This window comes from Carlito syrichta, unplaced genomic scaffold (genome assembly GCF_000164805.1).
Source record: "Carlito syrichta isolate Samal-C Ts95f unplaced genomic scaffold, Tarsius_syrichta-2.0.1 Scaffold314309, whole genome shotgun sequence".
In the NCBI taxonomy this organism is placed as follows: Eukaryota; Metazoa; Chordata; class Mammalia; order Primates; family Tarsiidae; genus Carlito; species Carlito syrichta.
The window spans coordinates 1-8,277 of NW_007258405.1; the positions used below are offsets into that span (position 1 = coordinate 1).

At 37.5% G+C, this 8,277-nt stretch overlaps 1 long non-coding RNA gene across 1 annotated transcript; it reads left to right on the forward strand.

The window, feature by feature from the left end:
- The first annotated feature begins 2,105 nt into the window (after positions 1–2,105).
- Positions 2,106–6,991, forward strand: LOC103273941. The gene is made up of 2 exons (XR_505227.2): positions 2,106–2,380; positions 5,920–6,991. It is a non-coding gene; the product is annotated as an uncharacterized LOC103273941 (long non-coding RNA).
- The last annotated feature ends 1,286 nt before the right edge of the window (positions 6,992–8,277 follow it).

Sequence of the window (8,277 nt, forward strand, 5' to 3'; positions counted from 1 at the left end):
AGGATGCTCCATCAGCTCCATGCAGAGCACAGTTAATAAATGGACATTTAAACAGGATGGCAGTTACTGCCTCAAGTAATTCAGGAAGGTCTGAATAAAAAATAATTAGAAGAGACTTGCTCTCTAGGATGCTAAAAAGACAATGTAAATACACTAATAGAGATTACAGAACATCCTGGATACCTGGAGGTGTAATTCTACATAAAATGGATATTTCTTCATTGTCAGATTCAGATTATAATGTACGATTTTAAAACCAATATATCATAGCATTTCTGTTGGGTCATCTGTGTGCCTTGACAACTGATAACAATTTGTCCTATTACAGTTGGTGTTAATTTTACTCACTTGGTTAAGGTGCCATCTGACATGTTTATTCACTGTATTTATTTTTTCTTTATTATTATATTCCTTGGAGCGTTTTAACAAAGATCATCATGTTTAATCTGGAAGCTCTCCTTTCTTGTCAAATTCTTTTTGCATATACCCTGCTTTACAAAATGAAGACTCATCTTTGTTCACTGTCAGATATATTGAGATAAACTCAGCCTCTGGAACTTGGTGTATATTTCCCAAAATATTCTCCTTGACCATAGTCCTTTTCACTATCAGGAAGCTTGTTTAGTAATTCAGAATGTCGTCCCAGCATGATGGCTTGTACCTATAATCCCAGCACTTTGGAAGGATAAAGTGAGAGAGTCCATGAGTTTGAGACCAGCCCAGGCAACTTAGTTAGACCTCATCTATACAATGAATCAAAAAATTAGCCGGTCATGGTGGTGCATGCCTGTAGTTCCATCTACTTGAAAGACTGATGCAAAAGGATCACCTGAACCCAGCAGGACAGTGGCTGTGAGTGTGTTACTGCACTTCAGTCTGTGGTATGGAGTGAGACTCCAACTCAAAAAAGTAATTCAAAATATCAGGCCTACACTTTAGGAAGCTGAGGTGGGAAAATGGCTTGATCCCAGGCATTTGAGGCCAGCCTAGGCAATATAGACAGATCTCATCTCAACCAAAAATAAAAATAAAAAAATCAATGAATTAGCCCTGGTATGGTAGTGCTTTTCAGTAGTCCCAGCTACTTACGAGGCTGCAGGTTTTGGCTGCAGGATCTGATTGTGCCACTAAACTCATGGGTTGACCAAATGAGACCCCAACTAAAAAAAATGAAGAACTCAGGCTTTTCCCCAGACCTTCTGTTTCAGAATCTGCATTTTAACAATGTACAGTTTATTATTGTATACATTAAAACTCGAGGAGGACCTTCTAATGCACTGTGACTTTTTAATCTGAGCAATATATACAACTTATCTTGTGTAAAGTTAATATACCAATCAAAAATATACATGCCTGTGATGGTGACCAAATTTTATACCAAATCATTGACAAAAGTATAGTATCTACACTGGCTGAGTCGATCTTACTTCACCCTTTCCCCTGAGTGTTAAAGAATGCATTAGAGAATATTTCTGTGTAAAATAATTATCTTGGCTGGGCTCTGCCTCAGCCTGCAATCCCGGCACTTTGGGAGGAGGTACTGTGAGTGAGTGAGGTGAGTGTATTGCCTGAGACCATGGGTTTGAGACTAGCCCTGGTATCTTGGTGAGATCTTGTCTCTACAATGAATCAAAAATTAGTCAGGCATGGAAACCCACATCTGCAGTTCTGGCTACTAGAAAGACTGAGGCAGAAGGATCACCAGAACCCAGCAGGTGGACATTGGGGTGGCCTTGAGCGTGGTACTGTACTTCAGTCTGAGTGGCAGAGTGGGGCTCTGAATAAAAAAAAATTATCTTACTGGAATAGTCCCATTGACATATCAGTTAGAACTTGTTATCTTCACTGTCTCTTTTTCCCTAGAGCATATGCCAACTTGGCACATATATGTTGTTGTAATTTTCAGGGGCTGTTGACATTTAGGGATGTTTCCAGAGAGGTAGAAATGCCTGGACAGATTTTCTGTAGAAATGTGACTTTAGGAAACCACAGAGGGACAGGAGGACATGATGGTGGTGGAACTGGTTGGAGTGTGAGTGTCTCTGTACAGGTAAGACTGCATAAACACCAATCTACATCCATCTGTCTATGCCAGTAGGTGAGTGAATGTCCAACTGACAGTAGACATGGGATCAAGTGTCCAAGACCCCCCTTCAGAAACAACCACAATTTGTTGCTTCTGTGAATTCAGCACTGGCTAAGCACAGAAGCATCTACCGTTCCCAGAGCACCTCCCAGGAAAAGACAGCAGAGATCAGCAGCCTCAGGACAACTGGCTGGCACCCGGCTACACCGTCACCTGCCGCAATGGCTGGGCACTGACAGATGGAACCACCCAGAAGATGTGGGTCAGAGATCTGTAGCTGAGCCCTGCCACAGGGTAAGATGCCAGTGGATGTCATAATGAAGCCATTTATCTGTTTTGAGTGAGGAGTCTCAAACCCTCCTTGCAAACATGCTGAGACCTTGCATTTAAAATAAAATTAGCTGGCCATGGTGCCACACACTGGTATTCCCAGCTACTTGGAAGGTTGAGGCCCAAGATTGACTGAGCTCAGCAGGCCAAGACTATAGTAGCTATGAGTGTGCTACTGCACTCTAGCCAGGATGACAGATTGAGACTCGACTAAAAAAGATTCAAAAGGCACAGAGAAGTACAGATGCTTATAAGAAAAATAGAAACATTGATACATCATATACAATGATGCTCCCATGATATTATCAGTGGACATCTCAGTAGAAGTGTTGCAGGCCAGAGGAATTTGAGTTATAGAGCCAATATGCTGAAAGAACAAAGCTACAAACAGAAAACCATGTCGAGTGAAACTGTCTATCAAAATAAAACAATTTCAAAATGGAAAAAATTTGATCAAGCCGACCCCTACAAAAAATGTTAATGGAAGTTCCTCCCATTGAAAACTAAATATTCTAGAAAATATCACAAAATTGGTTATAAATTTCTCCAAATGGTAGACAAGGGCAACAAAAAAACATCCTGCAATCATCTTTCTGGAGAGACAGCCCCCAGTACTACAAGCTTTCAGCACCATGTAAGTGTTCTGTAAACACATCAGCATGCATGTTTTAGCTGGTAGTGTTGCAAGAGGCAAGAAACATCCTGAATTGGCACATGACTGAGAAGATATGCATACTAACTAAAGTGATCGAGAGATTCAACATAATTCTTTCCAAATTTTCCGTCATTTTTTCCAGAAATAGAAAAAGAGCAACGCTAAAATTCGAATCTAACCATGAAGTTCCATGAAAATGCACATTAATTGAAACAGTTGTGCTGTCATAAGGCAGACAGTTAAACTGAAAAGTATACAAAAGAGAAATAAATCCTTGCATTTACATTCAAATGGAAGGGTTATTTGCACACTGATATTTACTGCAAAGTTATTCACAAAAGTTAACAGTTGAAAACGAGCCAAACATCTTTCATCAAAGAAGACAATTGGAAATGCACAAACAATGGAATATTATTCAGCCTTTAAATAGCAGGATATTTGTTGGTCAGGGTAGTTCAGGCTGTAATCCCAGCACTTTAGGAGACGGAGGCAAGAGGATTGCCTGAACCTGCGGGTTTGAGACCAGCCTGGACAACTTGGTTATTCCTTGACTTTATGATAAATCACAAAAACCAGCGGGACATGCTGGCATGCATATGAAGTTCCAGCTACTTGGAAGATTGAGTTGGAAGAATTGCCTAAGTTCAGCAGATGGATGCTGCAGTTGCCATGAGCATGCCGCTGTACTCCAGCCTGGGTGACAAGACTGAGATGCCAACACACACAAAAAAGCAGGATATCTTATAGTATCTACATTTAGAATAAATCTGGAGGGGATTATTTTAACTAAAATAAACCAGTAGTAAGAGGTACATACAACTAAATTCAAAGTGTTTCATGCACAAAAATGGTATATACTCATTGATAAACATGTGATAAAAGTAGAATTTCCATGACCACTCACCTAGATAAGATAAACTGACCACTAACCAAGAATTATATGTATTATAACAAACATAAAAGGTATACAAACATGTAAGTGCTTATTACATAATCTTACTGACAAAAGACACGTTTGTGATTTATATTTGAATTTTGTCCCCCATTCTCAATTAAAACAGACTTCTACATAGTTGAACATGGTATCTGAAGTCATAATAGGTTATTATTACTATAATTAAGTGATACATGAACATAATCATGTGATATGAGAAGAGAGAATGCTGTTAACATAAAAATATGAAAATGTAGATACATAAAAATTATAAGAGAAATCATAACTCATAAAATCATACATAAACATAGTTGCACTGCTTCAACAATCTTTTACATAACTACAGTTTTCAACTTTGGTTGGGCATTCATGAAAAACAGACATGAATCATTAACATGTAGTTACATTACTGATATTAAAAATTATTAAAAATAGTTTTAATTACTCATAAAAAGATTTGATGAGAAAAGTTTAAGACATAAGCTTTTAAATGATACTACAGAATCTTTTTTACTATGTTATAAATATACTTTTATTTTTACACAAAAGGGAAAGTGGTAACTTAGGCTTTAAGAATGAAGAAAAAACTCACATTTATAAATACTGGAGGCAACACGAACATTATAAAATATGGTATAACACACTGATGTATAAGGAGAATCATTTGAAATACATAATATTATTTTTCAAATACAGGTTGAGTCAAGTGACAGGAAGTGGTAATAATTTTGACATGAAATAAACAAAAATTGAATATTTAAACCAAAGTGGAAGGCTTACTAATTATCTAACTCACCTCTTACATGATATATAAATTCAAACATGTTATTTCAGTTATTAGTCTTAAAACTAATATGTAAACTAATATACTGCAAATTTAATACTTAAAGCAGATAAGTTAGTTCTAGTATTCTGTTTAATAAAAGAGCAAAAGTTATAAAATGATAGTTTAAAGAACAAAAGGCAACAAATTTTTGAGTATATGCTTGGCAATGTTTTAGATTTATCTACAACATTAATTTCTTTAGGAATGCTAAGAGGTGAATAGATACATTATTCTATTTTATACTAGACATATTTAGCCAAATAAATTTTAAACTTCCAAGCTTAGTTCATACTAAGAAAATAAAAATTTTAATGTGATAATGGATTGTTTTTAGAAATTTATTATCATGCTTTGTGCCCTAATAAAATGACTCAGTCCAAACTCCTATAGGATTATGTTTGGAAGACTCCATAAAACTAGATATTGTAATGCAGAAAACACATCACATATCTGTATCTAGTGTTCTTGAGATTTCTGAATGAAATATCCAAAACGTCACTATTCCCCTTATGCACTTCAGACAGGAGTCATAAACAGAACTTTTTAAATGACTTGAAAGAAGAAACCCAAGAAATATACCCAGATTTTCTCCAAACCCTCAAAGCAATGGATGAGCAGTCAGATCATGAAGTCCCTCACAAGACATGAGAACTTTGGCTCTCACTCTGAATGTGCTGGAAAGGGCACTGAAAAAACAGATGATGTAGGATTGAAGAGCATAAGGGTAAACAGAGATGTCTCTTTGTGTAAGATATAGAAACCTAGGCTTCTCAAAATTATTCTCATCAGAGCAGAGCTTCCCAAACCACATTTTTTTTTTTTTTGAGTTGGAGTGTCAGTCTGTCGCCCAGACTGGAATGCAGTGGCATGCTCCTGGCCACCAGACTCAACCTTCTGGACTCAAGTGATCTTTCTGCCCCAGCCTTCCAAGGAGCTGAAACTAAAGCGTACACTACCATGCCCAGCTAACCAACCAAATTTTAAAGTCTGGCTTGTTCATGGATGTTTTGGCCTTTCATCTGTCACTGGTACAGGTATTCCCATTGATGTGAGTGTATAACTATCTTCTTCTCTCCTTTATGTTTCAGGGCTCTTTTCTCCAGAAAGGTGACCAGATGTGGCTAGGAGTCTGTCTGCCACATGATCTCTTCTTTCTCAGAACAGCACGGTGGGCTCAGGAGAAAACTCCCAACTCTTCATATCTGTTTCTGGAGAGACCTAGAAGAATGGATCATATTTTCAAAATTTTGGCTTGTTGTGGAGATATCTGTTGTCTGGTTTTTTGTCACCCTGACATGGAGTACTGAAGAAAATGAGGGCGTGTTATGGATGACAGGTTTGTATCTATTGAGTAAAAAAATTAATTTTTTTTACAGCACCGGAAAAGCTTTAATACCACAGACAGTATACTAGAGATCCAAAGATTATAGAATCTAAAAATGAAATGAGACAATCTTTAGAAGTCAGAAAATAGAGCCAACATATCCTGACATCATTGTTGAGAAGCACCCAGAATCTATAGCCCGGTGATTCAATGTTAGCCTTTCCGTGTAAAAAGCTAGACTATTAATTACTGGAATCAGTAGCTGAGTCTTACATTTTCATATTCCAATTGAAGAAACAAATTTACATAAATTAACCTACCCTAAAGAAATTAAGGTATATGCATTATTTGAAAAAATTCAAAATAATTCTCTGAAACTTGCTCAATAAGTGAAACAGAACATAGACTTAAAGAAATAGAAAAATTACATGAAGAAATTCAGAAAACCAATATAAAGTAAAACTATAAACAATTCAGTAAAATAGTAAAGCTGACGTACAATAATTGAATTTTAAAAAATTAACTAGAGGGGCCTAATAGTCACAAACACGAAAAAGTTCAGAAAATTAAAAATGTGTCATTTATAATTTTTGAGACAGGAATACAAAATTATTAAATATAAAAAACATATAGACTATGGGGCTTATTGTACATCATTGAGCAGACCAATATCCTGATGACAGAATGCATCAATCTATTTTTTAAAAATATTTTGGATCCCTCATCGGTTGAATCCAGAGAGGCAGAATTTACAGATGTAGACTCAACAGTACAAGATCTGGAAAAACTGTAGTTGAAATATAGGGGCAAATAAAGACTTACCAAAATAAGCAAAACTGAGGGTGTTTGTCTCTTCTAAAACTTCCCTACAAGAAATACTCAAGGGAATTTTTCTCTTGAAAAATAAAACAATGGTGAACCATGTCACTACACCTATAAAAATGTAAAGCTCTGCTAATGTATATTCAAATAGGAAATGCTCTGCTATCATGACGGTGTCTAAATGCTCATAATCTACTATAGAATTTTAAAATACTTAACATTTGAACACATCTTTCTTAATAGACACACTATAAAACATGCCTTTGTGACATTAATAAAGTGGCAGGAGGTGTAAAGAGATAGAGTGTTGACTGGGCATGTTGGCTTCTAGCACTATGGTTGAAGACCAGCCTGGGCTACATGGGAAGACCTACTCTCTACAATATATCAAAAAGTTAACCCAGCATGTTGGCATGCCTGCAGTTCCAGCTACTTGGAAGGCTGAGGTGGAAGGATCACCTGAGCCCAGGAGGTTGAGGGTGTGGTGGACATGAGCGTGCCACTGCACTCCAGCCTGGGGGACACCATGAGACTCCAACTCCAAAAAAAAAAAAAAATGCATGCAAGTTAAGCAACACACTCTCGAGTCAGGAGATTTAGGCTGAGTGTGATGGCTCATGCATGTTATCCCAGCACCTTGGGAGGTTGAGGTAGGTGAATCGCTAAGAGCCCAGGAGTTCAAGACCAGTCTACAAAGCATAGCAAGACCTTGATCCACAAAAAGTAAAAAATAAAAAGGTAGCCAACATGGTGGCACATACTTGTCATCCCAGCTATTCCGTAGACTGAAGAAGAAGGGTTGTCTGAACCCAGAAATTTGAGGATGTTTTGAGACAATGATCATTTCACTGTACTCTAGCATGGTGAGATGCCAACTCAACAAAAATCAAAAGATATAATTAAGAGGTCAATTCTGGCTGGGCTCGGTGACTCAACCTGTAATCCCAGCACTTTGGGAAGCCGAGGTGAGTGAATTGCCTGAGCCCACGTGTTTGACACCTGCCTGGGCAACTTGGGAAGACCTCATCTCTACAATAAATCAAAAAAATTAGCCAGGCATGGTAGTGCATGACTGTAATTCTGGCCACTTGGAAGACTGAGGCGGAAGGATCACCAGGGCCCAGTGGGTTGAGACTGCGGTGGCAGGGAATGTGCCACTGCACTCCAGTCTGGGTGACGGAGCAAGACTGCAACTCAAAATTTAACAAAACAGTTCAACTCTACCCACAGTGATATACAAATTTAATGTAATTCCTATGAAAATTTCAGTGATACTTTTCTTTGAAAAAATATTTTAAAA